The sequence below is a fragment of the Pleurodeles waltl genome, chromosome 5 (assembly GCF_031143425.1).
Source record: "Pleurodeles waltl isolate 20211129_DDA chromosome 5, aPleWal1.hap1.20221129, whole genome shotgun sequence".
NCBI classification, from domain to species: Eukaryota; Metazoa; Chordata; class Amphibia; order Caudata; family Salamandridae; genus Pleurodeles; species Pleurodeles waltl.
In genome coordinates, this window is record NC_090444.1 from 936,705,173 (window position 1) to 936,728,717 (window position 23,545).

The window sequence follows — 23,545 nt, forward strand, 5'->3', positions numbered from 1 at the left end:
ATTATTTACACTTTCCATTATGTTGTTATTCAAGACCTTAAAAGATTGAGAATAAATGGAAACAGGAGAGTGGAGCACAACACTTCATTATAACAAATGCAGGCTCTTAAGTCCTTAGCGAGCGGTCAAAGAATTACTAGACAACGATTAGGTGCATCTAATGGGGCATACAACGTATTGCCAGTTTCTGTTTTTGTTCTTTTAGTAAAATGCAATATCTTATGTTTGTAAAGTTAAGAACTTCTTAGTCTTTTAAAGCTTTTATCTGTATGTATTCTAATGTCTGTTATAATTTTGTGTCCTTGTGTTACAGGAAGAAAAGAAGGGGCGTTCGATCTGCTCTCCTGAGCGGTGTGGGGGAGCAACCCTACCCTTCTCTTTGTCCACTTCTTCAATTCACTGGTGTGGTGGTATGTGAGATGAGAATTGCACGTTTAGCACTTTTCTCTCTCTTACTTTGTATGGCATCTTGCTTCAGAGCCATGGATTCAATACAGTGAAAATATATAGGGCCAGTTGTATGACCATTTGGTGTTGTGACTCACAATTTGTGAATTTTTGTGATTCGCAAATTGCGAGTTGCAATACCAAATGTACAACAGTGTCTTCAACACTGTTAGTGATTCGCATTGGGTAACAAAGGGACCTGCCTCCTTCATATTCATGAGGCAGGTCGCAATTTGAATGGCCTATCTTGAATGGCTAAAATTGCTAGGGACAGCGGACCACCATGTCTGTAATTGCTTTTAAATAAAGCAATCTCTTCTTTTGTAATGTAGCCCATTTTCCTTAAAGGAAAACAAAATGCATTGCAAAAAGAAAACTGAATAGTTCTCTCTTCATATTTTAAGAGCAGGGAGTGGTCTCTATGCGCTAGAAAACACTTAGGGGGCATGGCATGGCAGACCACCGAGGTTGCGGGCACCAGAATACCGCCATTGCTGGCGGTATGGCTGGCTCCCTATTTTGACTTTTCCGCTGGGCCAGCGGACGGTAACAGAGTTACCGTCCGCTGGGCCAGCGGAAAAGTCACATCAATGCCTTCAGCTCGTAATTGAGCCGGCGGCAATGCTGATGTGCAGCGGGTGCAGTAGCACCCGTCGCGCATTTCACTGCCCAAAATTCGGGCAGTGAAATGCGCGACGGGGCTCTGCCTGTGGGCCCCTGCACTGCCCATGCCAAGTGCATGGGCAGTGCAGGGGCCCCCAGGGGCCCCCTCAGTCCCCTTACCGCCAGCCTCTTCCTGGCGGTGCAATCCGCCAGAAACAGGCTGGCGGTAGGGGAGTCATACTGGCGGATTATCACCGCCGGGGCTGAAATGGCGATATTACGCCGGGAGGCACCGCCAGCCAGTTGGCGGTGCTCCCATCATTTTGGCCCTGGCGGTCAAAGACCGCGAAGGTCATAATGACCCCCTTATTCTTTAAAAATTCATATCTCCAGTCAAATTCTCTTATCCGAATTTAATCATTTTAGTGTCATTTTAAAGATAAAAACATAATCTATGTTTATAAATTGGTGTTGGATTTTTATTGTGTTTTGTGTTTACTGATTTACTGTTATGTGATTTTTAAAAGCTTTTCACACCTGTCTCCTAAGTTAAGCCTTGTCGCTCGTTGCCAAGCTACCAAGGTTTGAGCTGGGTTTAATTTATTGAGACGTAACTGGACCTAAGCGGGCGTTAGTGGCCTATAGCTAGGTATAGGTTCTTACCTGCCCTTACCACTAGTCCACTTTCCAACATTTGTTGGTACACAGTGGTGGGATCCAGTACTTGTGTTTACTATCACACTACAATTTTAGGTGAAATAAGTTAAAAATCCTTCAAATTGACAAAGAGCAAAAGTATTTTTGATTTTTCAAATTTGGAATAATTTTTTTAATTACTTCATTTTTGGTTTTTCTAAATTGTTCTGATCAATTTCTGCCAACGTTTTTTAAGTGACACAAAACCTAGGGATACCATGGAGCTTGATCAGGCTAGCCTACACACACTCACTGCAGTTGGGCTTAGGGTGTTGTGCAGAAAGAAGTGATTACCTACTGCTAACAACCTTAGGAGGAAGGCTGTGATGATCAATTCCCTTGAAGTCTGGGTAGTGCAGAGGGAGGCAGAGAAAGCTTCAGAGGTAGGAAGGGAAAGAGAAGATATCCTCTCCAATCTCCAAGAGGAGGAGGATGATCACCTATCAGTGACATCAGTAGTTAGGGCCCCATACAGAGCTAGTAGAAGGGGAGGGCCTGTGGCATCAGCCCAAGAAGAAGCAGACGTGGACCTCAGGGAAAGGAAACTTGAGGCCCAGGTAGCCCTCATAGCTGTGGAGGCAGAGAAGTTGGCCTTAGAGAAGAAGAAGTGGGCAAAGATTGAAGAGATGGTGGAAGCGACAGAGAAGTTGAGGTGTCCATGGGAGGGGGCACTGCCCCAGGCTACCCAAGTCAGTTGCTCCTGCTTATGTACAGGGGGATGACATAGGAAAATGTTCAGAAACCTTTGAAAGGGCTCTCCAGATGAGAAGGGTTAAGCCCCAATATTGAGGTTTACTCCTATGGAAGTTGGTCCCAATTTCTGGGAGGGATAGGCTCCTGACTCTAGGGGGGGAGGAAGCAGATTCCTATCCCAGTATGAAGAGGTGTTTAACCAAGAAGTTTCGTCTGACCCCAGAGCAGTACAGAATGAAGGTCAGGGACACCGAGAAGGTGAATACCCAGTCTTGGGTTGACTTTGTAGACACCTCACTTATGGCACTAAAGGGTTGGATACATGGCAACAAAGTGAATACTTATGAGGGGTTATACAATTTGATCATGAGGGAGTCTTGACCAATTGTATCCAAGAGAGGTTACTGCAGCATCTAGAGGATTCTAAGTTGGCCAACCCAGAGAGCTGGGGGAGGCAGCTGATGAGTGGTTGAGAACTGGGGAGGTTGTTAAGTTCTGGGGGGAGACTCCAAGAAAGGGCTGTCAGGTCCCCAGAAACCTAAAGAGGGGGTGGTAAGCCCACAACAGAGACTCCCTCTGTACCCCAGAACCCTATAAAGGACGGGAGTAAATCCCACTCCCACTCCAATTCTGACAAGAGGAGGCAGGGAGATTCAGGGTTAAAGAGGCTCTTGGACAATAAGGCCTGCTTTGACTGTCAGCGACAAGTCACTTCAGAGGAGATGCAGGCAGTCCAAAGAAGGTGGTTAGCACTGGGCTGTCTAGTGTAGCTATGAAGGAAGACTCCTCAGATGATAAGGTCCTCATAGCATTAGGCTGGGAGACAGGACCCCTGAGGGTAGGAGTAGGCACGTTCACCACGTTCAGGTGAATGGGATCCCTACCACTGGCCTGAGAGACACCTTTGCCAGTCACATTATAGTGAGTGAACGGTTGGGGACCCAAGACATGTATATCCCAGGGGAGACAAGGAGAGTCAGGGTAGCCCCAGGTTAGGTCACCTCCAAGCCTGTAGCCATAGTGCCCCTAGAGAGGGAGGGTATCCTTGTCTGGTTTAGGGTGGTGGTCAGTGCTGACCTCCCCCTAGATTGTATTCTGGGCAATGACCTCCCAGAGGTGACTCAGATCCAAGATGGGGCAGTCGCCCAGGGAACGCCCCTAACCCAAAGTCCCAGGGAGCCAATCACTACAGTTAGGAGACAAGGGTTCCCAAGAAAAGGGAAGAAGAAAAAGAAGGGTAGGCCACTCTTAGAGAGAGTTCCAGGGAGCCAAAGGCCTTCAGCCCCAGTGTAGGAGGCTGACCTGGTTTGTAGTGGGTACCCTAGGTACTTACGCCTTATACGAGGTCCAGTTATCCCTTATTAGTGAAATGTAGGCAGTGTTCTAGCAGCTTAGGATGTCTAGAGGTAGCTGTAGCAGAGCAGCTTAGGTTGAACTAGGAGACATGCAAAGCTCCTGTAATACCACTATAGTTACACAGTACTTATACACAATAAAAGACAATACTCTGTGTTACCTAAAATAAAGGTACTTTATTTTAGTGACACAAGGCCGAAAATATCCTAGAGACAATACTCCTTCTGAAATAAGTATTATACACAATATATACACTAGAGACCAAAAATCAGGTTAGTAAATAGTCACAGAATTCTGCAAAGAGTAGAAAATACAATATAATGCAATTGGCCTAGGGGCAACACAAACCATATACTAAGAAAGTGTAATGCAACTCACAAATTCCCCCCTAGGCAAGTGTACTGTGTAGAGGGGTGCTGGGAGTGTAAGAAAACCATAAAGATGAGTACAATACCCCACCCCAGAGCCCAGGAAAATAGGAGTAAAGTACTGCAAGTTTCCTCAGGACACACTACACATCGTGATAAGAGTTATTGCAAGAACCAAGCATGACTGCAAGCAACAAAGGGTGGATTCCTGGACCTGAAGACCTGTAAAGAGAGGAGACCAAGTCCAGAAGTCGCAGATTCCAGGAAGGACAGGAGCCCCTGCCAACCTAGAAGATGGTGCAAAGGAGGATACTCTGGTTGGAAGAAGTCTGCAGAAGAGTACCAAAGAAGATGGCTGCGGGTTCCTGCATGGTGCACGAGATGTCCCATATTGAGAAGTGGATGCAGGCTGTTTGCATCGCTGGATTCATCCAGTAAGCCTTGGTTCAAGCAGGGTCGCAGTTTGCATCAAAATGGCGCTGCCTGGACCCAGGAGGGACCTGGGGGCCTCAACTCGGACTGAGGAGGCAGGGGGGGGCACCAACACAGGAGAGAGCCCACAGATGACCACGCGGCACCCACGTGAGTCCAAGGACAGGGGGACAAAGGAAGTGCAAATTGCGGTTGGTGCAGCACAACAAAAGAGGGTCCCACGCCACCTGAGAACAACTCAGCGAGTTGTGCGTCACAGGATGGAGTGCTGGAGGCCTGGGCTATACTGTGCACAAAGGATTCTTGAAAGAAGTGCACAGAAGCCCAAGGAGCTAGAGATGATGCAGTGCACAGGGGTACTATTGCAAACTGGGAAGGCAAGCTCTTACCTCCTCCACATTTAGACAGTTGGACCTTAGGACAGTCTGAGTTGGATGGGTTTGCCACCTGTTTTCCAGGGAGCATGCTCGTCATCAGGAAAGAAGCCCCAGAGAACCGGTCGTCGTCTTGGAAGATGCCTGCAGGAGCACGGAAGTCAGCCACTCCAGGGGAGATTCCTTCGGTTCTTCTTGTGCAGGGTGAAGGCAGGGCATCCTCAGAGCATGCACACCTTGGAAACTGTTGCAAATTCTGGCTGAAGCTGAAGTTGTAGGTCACAGGAGTCGTCCTGGATAATATTTTGCAGTTACAGCAGTTCCTGGAGCAGTCTGCGGTTGATCCGATGGTCAGAAGCTAAAGCAGAGGATGCAGAGGATTCCTAGAGGAGTTGTTGTGATCACCCTTTACTCGGAATCTGCGGGTCGCTGAACAAGATTGCCCACCTCCAGGCAGCACCAAACTCAGAATGCTTTATTAGCACTGAGCTTAGGAGATGCCAGGCGAGGGGAAGGGAATTAGGAAGGGAACAGCAGGAGGGAAATCTGAAAGACAAAAAGTTAGTGCAAACACAAATGCAGTTACTCAAATGCTATCATACAACACAAACAAGGATTATCGTCATCAAACTGTGCAATTGAGGAAATGCTTGAGAGTTCAAAAACAACCACCGTCCAAATCTATGTAATTTCACAGCAATGAAGTTATATATATATACATATATATATATATATATATATATATATATATATATATATATATATATATATTACTTTCCTAACAAAGAGTTTCATAAACAGCCTAAGCCCTAAAAAACTATAAATATGTCGAAAGATCTAATCTCCTAAAACAATCGAAACTAGGACGGAACGGTCTTCATCTTAAATAATAAGGAAAACTGTAGCCGAGGGAAGGCGCCGGGAAATAGCGGCCCCTTGACATAACTCTGAAGTAAAGGGTAATAGTCTTTCGTGCGCTTTGGTTAAATAAACAAAAATAAAATGTTTCACTTTTGCCTTTGAGAAACCAATAAATCACGTTACGAGCTGAAACTGTATTAATGGAAAAAGCTTGCGAACAAACAAAACGCTCACCCTTGATTCCGGAAACCAGAACAGCAGAATCTCAAGCGCCGCCTGGGGATTCCGAAAGACCAAGGATACAATGTATCCAAAAAAGACGAGCATCGAGCACTCCAGGAAAAGCTTACCTGAACGAGTAAGACCTACTCGCAAAAGCTCTGTCGTAAACAGCAAAGAAAACGCAGAGCAGAACTCGCTTCAGCTCCAAAGCTGACTGCAGAATAGTGAGCGAGCCCAGAAGGGTGTGGCTGCTATTTATAGAGCGGCCACACCCAAAGATGACCGCTGCCCCTGTGGAACTGGGAATGATAGTTCTTTAAAGGTTCAAGTCTCATTCTCCACGAGATGCATGATAGTGTTACAGCATAACCACAATTGACCTGTCCCTGCAGCCCAATGTGCTCTGCCACACGGGGAGTGCAGTGAACGCGACTTTGAACAGGAAGGGATTTTAACAGGAGACACCATATGGGAGTTGTGGGTGGACGTTGTGGAAAAGCTGGTGGGGAAGGGTCCTAGACCGCGGGACACCCTACCCTTGACAGGAGTCTTGCAAGGTGAATCTGGGGAGGAACCCACAAATGCGAGACCCTAAATAGCCCTGAGAGGGGGATAGGCTATCTACCCAGGTATGCACTTATCAGGAGGGGTCTCTGATGTCAACTGCTGGCACTGGACACTCAGAGATCTCCAGAGTGTCCCCACACCTTGGAAAACAAGATGGCTAAAGCCAGGGACACACTGGAGGAGCTCTGGGCACCACCCCAGGGGTGGTGATGGACAGGGGAGTGGTCACTCCCCTTTCCTTTGCTCAGTTTCACGTCAGAGCAGGGGCTGAGGGTCCCTGAACCAGTGTAGACTGGCTTATGCAAGGAGGGCACCATCTGTGCCCTTCAAAGCATTTCCAGAGGCTCTGGGAGACTACCTCTCCCAAGCCTGTAACACCTATTTCCAAAGGGAGAGGGTGTAACATCCTCCTCCCAAAGGAAATGCTGTGTTCTGCCTTCCTGGGATTGAGCTGCTCAGACCCCAGGAGGGCAGAACCCTGTCTGTGAAGTGGCAGCAGCCGAGCTGCAGTACAAGCCTCAGAGAGCTGGTTTGGCAGTAGTGGGGGTCCATGGTGATGAATTTGGAATGGGGGACTGTTAGAAATGGGGGCTTTGTTTGGCAGTCAGGTTACCCCCTGTCCAAGCAATGACCCTCACTCTAGTCAGGGTAAGTCACACAATCCATATTATCCTGTGCCCACCCTCTGGTAGCTTGGCACTGAGCAGTCTGGTTTAACTTAGAAGGCAATGTGTAAATTATTTGTGCAATAAATAAATCATGCAATAACACAGTAGAGCACCACAAAAATACACCACACAGTATTTAGAAAAATATATAATGTTTATCTGTCAAGATGCAGTTGAAAACTATTAAGATGCAATAAGTATATGTTGAACTATCACTATGAAAATTATATAAAGTGTCTGTAGTCTCTTAAAAGCAACAAATGTCTGTTGCAAGCACAAAGTACCTGGTTTGAGTTCAAAATCTCCGCAAGGAATCGCAGAGGAGGAGATGCGTGGAAAACAGGTAGGTGTGAGTCGATTTCTCAGGCCGCACAGACGATGAGTCATTTATTTTTCACGCAGGGAAGGCTTTGCATCGATTTCCGGCACTCGGTCTTGGTTCCTCTTAGGGTTGCAGGGTTTTCGGGCGCCCCGGGGATGATGTGTTGAAATCTGGCGCTGACAGGACAAAGTCACAGGGGCTGCGTCGATCCAGTGGGCATTGAGTGGAAATTTCTACCGCACGGAAGGTGCTGCATGGGTTCCTCTCAGGAGGTTGGGCTGTGTCCTTCCGGCTCGCATGTGCGTCGATCCAGTGGGCCGCGTGTCAAATTTCCGGTCGCTACGCTGGCGCTGTGTCGATCTTCTCCCTGCGAACTTGGGCTGCGTCGTTCTGGTTCGGCGTACAGTGAATTCTTCACCGCGATGCAGGCTGTGCGTCATTTTCTGCTGGCTGTGGGTCAATTTCCGCTGCACAGGGAGATCTTCTTGCAGGAATGAAGTTTTTTGGGTCCTGAGACTTTAGGGAACAGGGGGCAAGCTCTATCCAAGCCCTTGGAGAGCACTTCTCAGCACAGCCTGAGAGCAGCAAGGCAGCAGGGCAACAGCAAGGCAGCAGTCCTTCTCAGAAAGCAGTCAGGTGAGTCCTTTGGCAGCCAGGCAGTTCTTCTTGGCAGGTTGCTTGTTCTGGTTCAGGTTCTCTTCTCCAGGAAGTGTCTGTGACAAGACTGTCTTGTCAAGAAGTGTCTTTATGAAGTAGAGTGTCTACCTCAGAAGTGTCTGAGTTGGTAGGGTCAGAGGCACTGTTTAAATACCCAAATGTTCCTTTGAAGTGGGGGAGACTTCAAAGAGTGACTTAGAAGTGCACAAGTGCCCCTTTCAGTTCCAACCTGTCTGCCAGGGTCCCAGTAGGAGTAGGAGGTGTGGCAGTCCTTTGTGTGAGGGCAGGCTACTGTCCTCTGACATGTAAGCGTCAGGCCCCCCACCCTCCCATCCCAGGAGGACTCATTCAATATGTAGATGTATGCAAGTGTGACTGAGCATCCTGTGTTTGGGGATGTCCGAGTGAATGCACAAGGGAGGTGTCAACTAAACCTAGCCAGACGTGGATTTGAAGGCCCAGAAGGATTTAAGTGTAGAGAAATGTTCACTTTCTAAAAGTAGCATTTCTAAAATAGTAATATAAAATCCAACTTCACCATTAAGCAGGATTTTGTATTACCATTCTGGTCATACTAAATATGACCTGGCTACTCCTTTCAGATCAGGATCTATCACTCAAACAGTATATGAGGGTAGCCCCAGTGCTATCCTATGGAAGGAGCAGGCCTCATAGCAGTGTAAAAACGAATTCAGGAGTATTACACTACCAGGACATACAGAACACACATGTTCATGTCCTGCCTTTTACCTACATAGCACCCTGCCCTATGGGCAACCTAGGGCCTACCTTAGGGGTGACTTATATGTAGAAAAAGGGGAGTTTAAGGCTTGGCAAGTACTTATAAATGCCAAGTCGAAGTGGCAGTGAAACTGCACACACAGGCACTGCAGAGGCAGGCCTGCAACATGGTTAGGGGGCTACTTATGTGGGTGGCACAACCAGTGCTGCAGCCCACTAGTAGCATTCAATTTACAGGCCCTGGGCACATGTAGTACACTGGACTAGAGACCTACAAGTAAATTAAATAAGCCAATTGGGTATGAGCCAATGTCACTAGGTTTGAAGGAGAGAGCATATGCACTTTAGCACTGATTAGCAGTGGTAAAGTGTGCAGAGTCCGAAAGCCATTAACAATGAGGTCAGAAAAAGAGAAGTAGGAAGGCAAAAAGTTTGGGGGTGATCCTGCAGAAATGCCATTTCCAACATGGACAACTCCATGACCTTAGACACCTTACATGGCCATATTCGGAGTTACCATTGTGAAGCTACATATAGGTATTGACCTATATGTAGTGCACACTTGTAATGGTATCCCCGCACTCATGACGTCCGGGGAATTGGCCCTGGACAGTGTTGAGGCACCTTTGCTAGTGCAAGAGTGCCCTCACACTTAGTAACTTTGCACCTATCCTTCGATAAGTGAAGGTTTGACATACAGGTGACTTGTAAGTTACTTAAGTGTAGTGAAAATGGCTGTGAAATAGAGGGTGCACTATTTCACGCAGACTGCAGTGGCAGTCTTGAAGAAGGGTTTGTCTGAGCTCCTTATGTGTGGCAAAAGAAATGCTGCAGCCCATTAGGATCAACCTCAATGTCCTGGGTACCTAGGTACAATATACTAGGGACTTATAAGTGGGGTCCTGTGTGCCAATTTGAATTGGAATATGAAGCCACTAACTATAGTGACTAATTTGGAAGCAGAGAGAGCATAAGCACTAAAGTTCTGGTTAGCAGAACTTCAGCGACACAACTAAGCATTGCTGACAACACACACATTAGGCCACAAACTATGAGCACTGGGGTCCTGACCAGCAGGATCCCACTGAGACAGACAAAACATGCTGACAAACAGGCAGAAATTGGGGGTAACATGCCAAGAAAGATGGTACTTTCCTACACCCAGTAGTACAGGAGTCCAGGGTTGGCACTGGTGAGGCCTTACCTGACCCCAAGTAAGTCCTGAGTAATCAGGCAGCTGTCCAGCTGCAGGGTGTTGCCTCTGCACTGACAGAAGAGACAGTGGAAGAAGGCTGTCTGCCAGAGGATGTGATAGCTCCCACTCCAAACAGCAAGAGGGGTGCCAGGACCCCACAGCTGCCCCTAAAGCAGCTCATCCACCTGTCAGTGGAGAGCTTAGGATATGGTTCTGGGTTCTGACAGCTGCCAGTAGCCTCTGCTGGGAGCTGGCATTCATGGCAGCACTGGACTTAGCCTGGGATGCAGACCCAAGGGTCAAAAGCAAAGTAGGCCCCCTGACCCTGTTGGTCATGGTGGGGTTGCTCAAGTGTTGGGTGACCTCTTTGGGTAAGCTCGGTGTTGCCCTAACAAAATTAAAGATAGGGGAGGTGGGCACCTCACTACCCAAGTTGTTAGAGAGAGAGGAGGAAGACCCCCTTAAGGGAAGTTACAGTTCAAAAGGGGTCCTTTTACTGTTGGGATGGGTTCACTACCCAGAGGTATTGACCATAACAGGAGAATGGAAGGCAGAGTATGCCCTGCAAAGGGACAGACATTTTTCCTCACAGTCTTCCTCGCCTGAGAAGCCTGAAAGACTCTCCCAGGGTTGGGCAAAGTCTCCCGGATGTGAGGGCGGGGGGTGCTTGTGTGAGAAAACTGGGCTGATTGCAGAAGCCCCCTAAATTTTTTCCCCCATTTGTCACTTTTTGCTGGTGTTTTCCTGAAGCTGATGGTGCCCTTGGTACTGTTAACCAATCCCAGGGCCTGTTCTCTTATTAAAATGAGCATGCAAATTAGGTTAATTTTAATTTGCAGTATCAACCTACCTATAAGTCTCAAGTATAAGCTAGGGTATGTAGGTTTAGGGACCCCAGCATAGGTAGTTCCCTGTGGGTGCACTGCTCAGGTGCCCAATGTCATTTTAAAGGCAGGCCTGCTTTGCTGTTTGCTTTTAAACTAAGGTTATATGCAAATTTGACTTTAGAATTAAAAGTGCTTCAAAAGTCTTAAACTACCTTATTTGTACCTATAAGTCACCCCAAAGGTGTGCCCTTAGTGACCCAAGGGCTGGGCGCAATATAAATATAAGCAAGGACCGTATAAAAAATTTTCATAAACCCTGGTGAGGTAAACTAGCCAAATTCATTTTTCCCTCACTGTAGTGAATGGGCTCCATAGGCTAAAATCGGGGAGATTGTTTTAATTAATAGAGTCGCAATAGGAGCCAGGTATTTCAAGTTTGGTATCAAACTGATTGTTATAATACATCCCACAACTTGCTATTGTTGGATTTGATAGAACTAGTTCAGGGAAAGAGATTTAGAACTTTACCTGAAAGTTGTCAACTTGAGCTCTGAGATGCCCTTCTCTGATTTGCCAACTTCTGGCATCCTGGCCAGGCTGCCTTGATGAGGTGTGAATTGGCCTGGGTGAAACAAAGGAAGTGCCTGGATGAGGAGATGTGCCTCAACAGATGGTGAACAAGATGGGGGAGAGCAGCTAGACTGGTCTTCAAAGTCTTCAAAGGAGGAAAGGACATTTGGAGCAGGTTGGGGCCTTTCCCATTTCCAGCAAACCCAGACATCCAGGTACCTTCTTGATTAAATTAGGAGAGGGAAGGAGAGGGGTGTGTTAAGGATATTTATCCACACCAGTGCTGAGCTCAGGCAGACCAAACTTCTAAAATTCAGTGTCTGCCATTTTGGATGTTTAAGGTACGTTGCTCCCTGATTTTTGCCACTCTTCCCAGGAAGTGGTTATCCAAGAGGGTAATGGCCTGCTTGTGATTGGACAGCTGGTCTCCCTGCTTTTCTCTCCAGGAGCAAGGATAAATTTGGCAGAGCTGCAACCACACCTCAGATCTCTGGTGGAAGAAGATACTGGAGAAGAAGGACTGCCCTGCTGGACCCCTGGCATGCACCTGGACACTGCACTCACAAGGACTGCACTATCTGCAAACGTTGGGCTTCAACAAAGAAAGGAATTTGCCTTGCTTCTGTTCCTCCAGGAGTGGACTCCCTGTAAGCTATGGGTACAAATGATCTGCCAAGATTCCCCTGCATCAAGTCCTGCAAGAAGAGCCCAGCTAACCAGTGTCCAGTGGCCATTTCAGGATTCTGAACAGGTGCATTCTGGGAACTGTAGTCCAAACTCCCAAGGAGCAACTCAGAGCTTCTGGAACCTTGGATCAAGTTGTGTACACTTCAAGGACCCAAAAGGGAACTCTGGAAGAAGATCAATGAAGTTTGGAGATGTTTGGAGCAATTGTTGTAAAAAGCTCCATAGGTTGAGGAGGTGCATTGTGGGAGTTGTAGTGCCAGACCCCAAGAGGCCAACCAGAGCCTCTGAACCCTTGGCTGGTGCTGTGGACAACTTTCCTGATTCAAGAAACACTTTTTGAAAGTAAGTGTAACAGTGTTATCTCGTGGGTGGCCTGAACTCTGGACTTTGTCCCTGTCCAGTGTGACCTCTTTTAACCCTTTGAGTGCTATTTGCTTCTAAGCACTAATTTTGCTTTTACTCTTTACAGATTCATACATCTGGGTCTCTACATTGGATTATTGGTGGTTTGGTGTCATTTTAAAGATAAAAACATTTCATATTTGTATAAATTAGTTTTGGATTTTTGTTGTGTGTTGTTTTTTTATTATTTACTGTTTTTTTTATATTAACTTTTTTATACACCTGTCTCCTAAGTTAAGCCTATCAGCTTGTGGGTGACACTACCAAGGGTTGAGCAAGGATTAATCTACTGAGACCTTGACTGGACCTTGTGGAGGTTTGTGGCCTATTGCTTAGTCTAGGTGCCTACTTGTTCATACCAATAACCCACTTTCCAACAGACAGCTTGGTACGACCTGAAAGTACACAGCCTGATAATGTCTTCCTACTGGGTACTTTTAGTCACTCTGTTCAATAGCCCACATATGCTCTAATACTTGCTTCTTAACTGAGCATAAAGTGCTCCCCACATGTCTCAAAGAACACAGGCACTCCAGAATATAAATCACGTATTGTGTGTCACGTGTCAAAAAATGTCTAATCCGGTGTTTATAGCTGCCTACTGTTGTGTACACCTTTGGTATAATACATGATGACTCCTTCCCTAGTGGTTGTAAACCTTCTTCTATTTTTTACCACGTGTGTCTTGTTATATTATTTACACTTTCCATTATGTTGTTATTCAAGACCTTAAAAGATTGAGAATAAATGGAAACAGGAGAGTGGAGCACAACACTTCATTATAACAAATGCAGGCTCTTAAGTCCTTAGCGAGCGGTCAAAGCATTACTAGACAACGATTAGGTGCATCTAATGGGGCATACAACATATTGCCAGTTTCTGTTTTTGTTCTTTTAGCAAAATGCAATATCTTATGTTTGTAAAGTTAAGAACTTCTTAGTCTTTTAAAGCTTTTATCTGTATGTATTCTAATGTCTGTTATAATTTTGTGTCCTTGTGTTACAGGAAGAAAAGAAGGGGCGTTCGATCTGCTCTCCTGAGCGGTGTGGGGGAGCAACCCTACCCTTCTCTTTGTCCACTTCTTCAATTCACTGGTGTGGTGGTATGTGAGATGAGAATTGCACGTTTAGCACTTTTCTCTCTCTTACTTTGTATGGCATCTTGGTTCAGAGCCATGGATTCAATACAGTGAAAATATATAGGGCCAGTTGTATGACCATTTGGTGTTGTGACTCGCAATTTGTGAATTTTTGTGATTCGCAACTTGCGAGTCGCAATACCAAATGTACAACAGTGTCTTCAACACTGTTATTGATTCGCATTGGGTCACAAAGGGACCTGCCTCCTTCATATTCATGAGGCAGGTCGCAATTTGAATGGCCTATCTTGAATGGCTAAAATTGCTAGGGACAGCGGACCACCATGTCTGTAATTGCTTTTAAATAAAGCAATCTCTTCTTTTGTAATGTAGCCCATTTTCCTTAAAGGAAAACAAAATGCATTGCAAAAAGAAAACTGAAAAGTTCTCTCTTCATATTTTAAGAGCAGGGAGTGGTCCGTGGGTCCACTGCTTGCTCTGAAAAATGGATGAACCCCCATTCGCAAAGGGGAAGCGGTTCTTTGCCAAACAACATTTGTCTTTTTGGACCAGGTACATTGATGACCTCTTTATAATTTGGGATGGACCACAGGCTACCTTGGATACCTAGGATGCTTTTTTGTTTTGGGTCAATGACAATAATTTGAACCAGAAATTCACCCATAAGACACACAAGACAATTATGGAGTTTTTGGATGTTCTTGTCACAGTGGAGGGGGAGTCATACACACTAGCCTCCGTAGGAAGGGTACAGCGGGGAATAGCATTCTGCAAGCCCAGAGTCACCAACCACCTAATCTTAAGTGCAGCATCCCAAATGGGAAATTGCTCAGGGCAAAAAGGAATAGCTGTACCCACATGCCTTTGTGAGACAGCAAGGCATAATGACCGAGAGATTGCAGGCAAGGAGATACCCCAGGAGGCTAATCAAGGCAACATGTGAGAAGGCCTCAAGAGCAGTCTCCTCATACCCAAAGTGAAGGCCAAAGAGAGTAAGCAGGTGAGGTTTATCACCACTTACAACAATGAATTTGTTGTAGTTAATAAGATAATGGAAAAGTGTTGCCACCTGATTATATCTGATAGAGTGATTGGCAGTTTGGTCAGTCCCCATCCTTCTGTTACATGTAGAAAGAGCAGATCTTTGAGAGATATATTGGTACATAACTGCTCTACTAAGCATGCAGGCCCTTGGATCAAGGAACCACAAGAGTTTTTAACATGTAGAAAATGTAAAGCATGTGATCATAGTAAGAACAAAAAAACCTACACTCTGCCCACCAGGAGAGAGATCAGAGTCAAGGGGTTCATTAACTGTAATACAGACTCTATGGTTTATGTTTAGGTTTGCCGTTATGGCCTACAATATGTGGGGAGTACTGTGTTTCCAGTTAAGAAAAGGATTCTTGAACAATTTTGTGCGTTTAAGAACAATGATTTGAGTTACCCAGTGGCAAGACACTATAATCAAGTGCATAAGGTGGACTCTCAAGAGTTGTCTTTCTTTGGGATTGACAGGGTGAGGCCGAATGCGAGAGGTGGAAACAGGGAGCTCATCACGAGAAAATTGGAATTGGAATACACTATCAAACTGAACAGTAAATTTTCTGTAGGACTGAATCAGGATGAGGAACTCCATTGTCATATGGGGTGAATTACGTGTATCTTATGTTATTCTGCGTATTGCTGGACAATCATGATATTGATTTTGACTTTTGTAGATTCTACATAATAGATGTTAAATTGGTTCCTTTCCTCCCTACTTTGTGAAATATAACATTGGGCAAATGAGGGTCTGCCTTTGCCAAGATTTTGTTATGATGACTATGTGATCTTAGACATTTGGGCCCTCATTACAACCCTGGCGGTCGGTGGTAAAGCGGCGGTAAAACCGCCAACAGGCCGGCGGTAAATAAAATGGAATTATGACCGTGGCGGAAACCGCCAACATAGACAGCCACTTTAACACTCCGACCGCCACGGAGGTACAAACAAACAGCATGGCGGTCACCGCCAACAGACAGGCGGAAGACAATATACCGTCCACACTATTATGACAGGCCAATCCGCCACCTTTTACGGGGCGGATTCAACGAGAACAAAAACACGGCGGAAACAGGACTTGGAAGGGAAAACACTCACCTCTACACAACCCACGAGGAACCAGGACGCCATGGAGCCTGAACTCCAAATAGTCCCTGCGATTGTCTTCCTGCTTCTCTACCAGGAGCACGAACGAAGGCGGCGACGACCACGGTGAGTACTGCACCTACGACACAGGGGAGGGGGGAGGGAAAAGAGAGTGACACACACACACAACACCCCCACCCCCACCCTCACCCACAACACCATACAAACAAATACATGCTGAAACATTACATTTACACCCCCCAACCCCCCTGGAAGAACGCAAGGACAAAAGGAAATGATTGTAACCATTGTAATCAATAAACATCCATTAGTCAAAAATGTATGCACAATAAACAAATATGTACACCAAGAATTCAAGTCCAGGTACTGCACCTACATAGTCCGTGGACCACTGGGCCCAAAATGCATGAGCGAGGCCCACACAAGATATCCGATCAAAAGGGAGAGAACACTGCAGGGGCATCAGATCAAAATAAAACAGGCACCTCAGGGGAAAGGGAAGGGGGGGCACCTCAACCGGATGAGTGCACGACCCTAGCTCCACGAGGGGGCTCCATGCCCATTGATGTATCCTGGGGAGTGCAAAGCCACAGTCTCTCAAGTCTCTCCAGTGGGTGGTTTGCCCACTGCTTTATCCTGGGGAGTGCAAAGCCACAGTCCCTCAAGTCTCTCCAGTGGGTGGTTTGCCCACTGCTTTATCCTGGGGAATGCAATCAAGTCTCTCCAGTGGGTGGTTTGCCCACTGTTTTATCCTGGGAGGGCAAAGCCACAGTCTCTCAAGTGGATAACAGCCTCCACTGGTTCTGGAGGGGGCTTGGTGCCCAGAGTGCTTCATCCTGCCAAGGACAGAGGTAGTGGATTTATCTCTCCACTGGTTCTGGAGGGGCTTTGTGCCCAGAGTGCTTAATTCTGCCAAGGACAGAGGTAGTGGATGCATATCTCCACTGGTTCTGGAGGGGGGTTTGTGCCCGGAGTGCTTCATCCTGCCAAGGACAGAGGTAGTGGATGTATCTCTCCACTGGCTCTGGAGGGGGCTTTGTGCCCAGAGTGCTTCATCCTGCCAAGGACTGAGGTAGTGGATGTGATACTCCACTGATGGTGGGGCAACATGGAAGCTGGCCAGGCCCCTGGAACTGACCACCAGCCACGTATGGATGACCACTGGGGATGGCAGCCATGTCTGCGGTGGTGCCACTGGCTCAGGTTGTCAGGGGCCTCTGGTGGGGCTGGCGGCGGTGTCATTAGCGGCGGTGCTTGGAGCGGTAATCGTGGCGGCAGTGCTTGCGGTGGTCATTGTGGCAGCGGTGCTGGTGGCTGGCTCACTGACTGCCGCGCTGGTGGCTGGCTCACTGACTGCCGTGCTGGTGGCTGGCTCACTGACCGCGGTGCTGGCGGCGGTGTCTGAAATGGCGGTGGTGGTGGCTGGCTCACTGACGGCAGTGCTGGCGGCAGTGTCAGTAATGGCGGTGCTGGTGGCTGGCTCACTGACCGCGGTGCTGCTGAAGGGCTCTGTATCTGGGCTGCTGGTGGCAGTGTCCTTGGTGGCAGTGCATGTGGCAGTGCTGGTGGTGGGCTTGTCCGCCGTGCAGGTTGGCGGCGACGTTGACTTGCATTTCTGCTTCAGGCCCTTCCTCACCTTGGCGCAATTGTCTTGCCACTCCCCGCACTTGTCTTGGCTGAGCCCTTGGTGGCAGGTGTTTTGGCCTTCTCCCTCCGGGATGTGGGCAACTTCTTCTGTTTTGGAGGTGGGGGAATGTCCTTGGCCTTGCTTCTTGGGACACTGGCAGCCCTGTTGCTTGGCACACTCCAAAAACCGGGTATTGCTGGCACCACTGTGCCCGGTGTTGTGGTGGCTGAGGTGCTGGGTTGGGACCTGGAAAAGAGGGCCCAAATGGGACAGGCAGGGGGGAGGTGTAGGGAAGAGGTCAACATTTAAGAGGAAAAGTTTTTTTGACACACTGGAACGGGTAGATGGAGGGGGTTTGGAAGTGGAGGAAGAGGTAGTGGTTGTAGGAGGTGTTCGTTTGCTGACTTTGGGTGAAGGTGCATGGGCTGGAGGCTGTCGTGAGGTGGATGGCTGTTGGGTGGGTGTGTGACTGCATTTGTGTAGTTTGAGAGGAGGGCTCACAGACACACTGGTAGAGAACATAGGGGATGTGTGAATGGTAGTGGGGTGGTGAGTGCAAGTGAGCGGTGTGTGGTGTTGGGCGTGCTGGTGATAGAGGTAGTGGCTGAAGATGTAGTGCATGCAGGTGTGAGTGGAGACGTGACAGGGAGGAAGGAGGGAGACGTGGAGCAGGGGGACACAGCGGAGGCAGTGGATGTTGGTAGGTGTGCATGGGGATGATGCTTGTGTGAGTGCTTGTGGGATGTGTGGTGCTTATGTTTGCCAGAGCCACCCTTGTGTGTTGAGGTATGTGCATGCTGGTCTGATGGTGTGTCCTGGGATAGGCTGAGGTACTGGGGATTCGGTCTGGGTGGAGGAAGTTGGAGGGGGGAGGCTGGACACAGGGACAATGGCTGCCATCAGTGCAGAGGCCAGAGCCTGAAATGCTCTCTGTTGGGCTGCCTGGCAAGAATGAATGCCCTCCAGGTATGCATTTGTCTGTTGCAACTGCCTCTCTACACCCTGGATGGCATTCAGAATGGTAGACTGCCCAACAGTGAGGGATCTCAGAAGGTCAATAGCCTCCTCACTGAGGGCAGCAGGGCTGACTGGGGCAGGGCCTGAGGTGCCTGGGGCGAAAGAGATGCCCACCCTCCTGGGTGAGCGGCCACGGGACACACGTTGAGGGGCTGCTGGGAGGGCGGTGCTGGAAGGGGGGGTGGTGGCTGTACCTGTAGATGGGGTGGGTGCAGAGGGGCCCGCCACCGCAAGGGAGCTCCCATCAGATGAAGAGTCTGTGTCGCTGGTTTCAGCTCCTGTCCCCGCTGTGGAGCTCCCCTCGCCCTCTGTCCCACTGGTGAATTAAGACTCCATTGTCTGGCCCTCCGGGTCATGTGGGATGCAGCTCCCTCCTGCTCATGTGGCACAGCTCCTCCGCCTGATGATGCTAATGCACACAAGAACAGGGAGACCACAAAAGGGGGGGGAGAAAGAAGAAAGACATGTTCAGTGCATACAATACCGCTACACTACAGACACAGCAGCCCTCTGCACTACGCCATGCACTTGGAGTTCCCTAATTAATCACAGGGACATGGGGTACATGGCCTATGCCCGATTGCTGCACACATGGAAGTCACAGGAGCCTGACTTGGTGTAGATGGCTCTTACCACTGGTGGGGATGGGGTGCCACTTAGCCTGCCTCACAAAGGGTCCTTGCCCACAAAGCTTAGCCTAGCCTATGGGAACCCACTGCCCACCTCCCCCACCCAGACACCTCCAATGCACGCAGAGTCAGCTGAATGTGAGTGTACTCACCCCCTTGTGGCTGCTGTGATGCACTCAAGCGCCCATCCAACTCCGGATACGCCACCGCCAGGATCAGGAACATCAGGGGGGTCATGGTGCGACGGGCACCCCTCTTACGTTGGGAGGCTATCCCCAGCTGGGCCTCTGCTGTCTTCTTGCTCCAGCGGCAAAGGTCCTCTCATCTTTTACAGCACTGGGTGCTCCATCTGTGGTGGACCCCCAGGGTCCGAACGTCCTTGGCGATGGCACGCCAAATATCTTTCTTCTGGTGGGCGCTGACCTAGAGGAATTGTACAGGGGAAACTTTAACACTTTTACCGTCCGGACCGTCATACCCATTGCCCACCATTTCCCACCCTTGCCCTGATGCACATACACTCACCATCCGATCATGCAGGCCTCATCTCCCCCCGTATCTTCCATCAACACCACTACAAACAGGCTTTGCCCATACAGCATGCTCACAGGGTACTCACCTGTTTGTCTGGAGGACCGTAGAGTAGTGTGTACTGGGGGAGGACCCCATCCACTAGTTTGTCCAACTCCTCCGATGTGAAGGCAGGGGCCCTTTCCCCAGAAACATGAGCAATCGTCGCTTCCAGACTGAGGTCATAGCAGCACTTGCAGTGTAGGTCCTCTCCTGTCAAAGATCAGGTATCAAGTGAGTGAACAGAGAGAAAATGGCGGTCACACCCTCGGCTGTGCGTACCGTCACCTCCGGCATACATCGTCATTGGCTCCTGGGACCCATAGGGCCCAATGTTAACCAATACAGGATTGCGCTGCGGTCTTCGACCGCCTACCGCGATGGTGTACAAAGCCAGCGCAGTTACCTCATATCCCCTTGTCCCACATTACAGGTCAGGCAGCTGCCATTTTAGGTGGCCTCATGGCATTATTTTTTAATGCGTCACACATATGAAGGCTTGCATATACACAGAGACAGGCACATAGCGTATTGACAAATATATGCAATACTATTGTTTTTTTCCTACCTCAGTGTTGGCTGACTCTGTGCTCGCTGTTCTCATCCACAGAGCACATCCGCTGGGGCAGGTGAGGAGATGGCGGCATCCTCCAGTGTACAGACCACTGGTGGACCTGTCGACAATGGAAGAGCGACATGTAATAGTCACCTACAGACTAGATTGTGCCACAATCCAGGAACTGTGTGCCCAGTTGGAGCCAGACCTGATGTCAGCAATCCACCATCCCACAGGAATCCCCCCTCTAGTGCAGGTCCTGTCAGTACTCCATTTCCTGGCAAGTGGGTCTTTTCAAACTACAGTGGCCATTGCATCAGGGATGTCCCAGCCAATGTTCTCAAACGTGTTGTCCAGAGTGTTGTCTGCCCTGCTGAAACACATGCGCAGCCTCATCGTTTTCCCTCAGGTGGAGGATTTGCCTACAGTGAAAGGTGACTTCTATGCCCTGGGACATATCCCCAACTTCACAGGCACTATTGATGGGACACATGTGGCCTTGGTACCCCCCCGCAGGAGTGAACGGATGTACAGAAACCGGAAAAGCTATCATTCGATGAATGTGCAGATGGTGTGTTTGGCCGACCAGTACATCTCCCATGTGAACGCCAAGTTTCCTGGCTCAGTGCATGCCGCTTACATTCTGAGGAATAGCAGCATCCCTTATGTGATGGGGCAACTCCAGAGGCACTGTGTGTGGCTACTAGGTGAGGACAAGGACCCTATACCATGTGAATAGTTGTCTGGGTCTGGGGTTGTCCCTAAGGGTTAGTGTGTGTCTAACAGTTGTCCCTCGACATTTGCAGGTGACTCTGGGTACCCCAACCTGTCATGGCTACAGACCCCAGTGAGAAATCCCAGGACAAGGGCAGAGGAACGCTACAATGAGGCACATGGGCGAACTAGGAGAGTCATAGAAAGGACCTTCGGGCTCCTGAAGGCCAGGTTCCAGTGCCTCCATATGACAGGTGGTTCCCTCTACTACTCACTAAAGAAGGTGTGCCAGATCATCGTGGCCTGCTGTATGCAGCACAACTTGGTTTTGTGATGGCAGGTGCCTTTCCTGCAGGAGGATGGTCCAGAAGGGGGTCTTGTGGCAGCTGTGGAGCCTGTGGACAGTGAAGAAGAGGAGGCAGAAGAAGAGGGCATAGACAAAAGAAACAGCGTGATCCAGCAATTCTTCCAGTGAGACACAGGTAAGAAGACATCACCGCCTCCTACATCTGATATAATTGTAAGACCTGTCATCTGTTTGTCACTTTCACCCAGTGTATGGGCCCTGACTTGTCACTTTGCCTTTCCATTTCACAGATGTGGGTCCCACTGTGTGACCTCTGGTATGTTACCTCATGGACTAGAGCTGTGTGACATAGTTATGTTGACAAATTGAATGGACATTTGTATTTTCCTCAGTTATTTGCAAATACACATTTGTGAAAGCACAGACTGACTCCAGATTGTTTTGTGATTCAAAGGTGTTTATTTAAGTGCAAAATGGTTGAGGTGGTATTAAAGTGGTCAGGGGTGATGGTGGAGGAATGTCCATGGCAGAGTCCAGTCTATTTGTCTCACAGGTGCATTGTCCAAAGGGGCATAGGAAGTGGAGCTAGGGCAGTTTAAGGATGGACAGGGAGACAAAGTGGGACAGAAGGATGACAATCAGGGTGGTCTCATTTCTTGGTGGGGGTCTTGGCATTGTTCTCTGTCCTGGATCTCAGGGACCGCTTGCGGGGTGGTTCTCCATCTGCAGGGGGTGGGGTGCTGGTGTCGTGGTCCTGTGGCTGTGCCTCCTGTCCACTAACACCAGCGAAGGTGGTGGGCAGTTCATCGTCCAGGCTAGTGTCAGGGGCCCCTTGTGGTGCCACACGTTCCCCCCTCCTGGTGTTAACAAGGTCCTTCAGCACCCCTACAATGATGGATTTGAGTTTCTCCCTGAACCCCAAATACTGTTCCTCCTGCAGCCGCTGGGTCTCCTGAAATTTGGCCAGTACCGTTGCCATTGTCTCCTGGGAATGATGGTACACTCCCATGATGTTGGAGAGGGCCTCGTGGAGAGTGGGTTCCCTGGGCCTGTCCTCCCCCTGTCGCACAGCAGACCTCCCAGTTCCCCAGTTTTCCTGTGGCTGTGCCTCCTGTCCACTAACACCAGCGGAGGTGGTGGGCAGTTCATCGTCCAGGCTAGTGTCAGCTTTTACGAAGACCTGTTGGTCGAAACACATCAGCTGCTTTAAATGAATTTCACAGTTGGAGTGCAGGCTTTTCCTTGCTTTATATGCAATGCTTGGAATCTGGCAATATATGTCTATATCTATAGATAGAAAGATAGATAGAAAGATAGATAGATAGATAGATAGATAGATAGATAGATAGATAGATAGATAGATAGATAGATAGATAGATAGATAGATAGATAGATTCACTTAAAAAAACAAAGGTTACAGGGACGTTCAGGTTAGGTTCTGAAATTACTTGTACAAAGCCTTAGAAAGTCAGCTGTTATAGTTAGTGTTATTTCAAGTAACTATAACTCGTGCCCTCAGGTAACTTAAACTCACGTCCCCACCATGGACAGTTTTTTTAATTAATAATTTTACAACAAAGATTACAGTGATATTATCAATGATGTGACAAAGGATGTCATGAGTGCTGTAATATCTGGGGTAATTAACAGTGCATGGCGAGGGCGTGAGTTAGAGTTACCTTAAGGCCCGAGTTATAGTTACTTGAAATAACTGTAACTGGTGAATTTCTGAGGTTTTGTACGAGTAAATTCAGAAGCTCACTATAACATCCCTGTAACCTTTGTTTTTTTTAGTGAATTTCTTTGTTTTTTTGCACGTAAAGTAATTTTCATTCCTATACATTAATTCAACCACCACGGCACACTGTGTTTGGCCGTTCGCCATTGCAGTTGGCCACAGAGTCTGGCAGGCCAACCCCCTATAAGCACCCAACCTTGCCCCATTCAAAGCCTTTTGCCCATATGCAGCCGAGCTTGCTCGCAAGACCTGGCCTGCAGCCAGACCCTGCAGCCAACCCCCCTCACCACCTAACAGCATGCTGTGCATGGTCCTTTGGCCGTGCACGATGAGAGTTGGCTGTGGCCTCTCTGGGTGTGAGAATAGGTGTGAGAGGGTCTGAGAGTGAGAGAGGCCGTGAGAGTGTCTGTGTGGGTGTGAGAGTGCGTACATCAGTGTTTTAGTGGGTG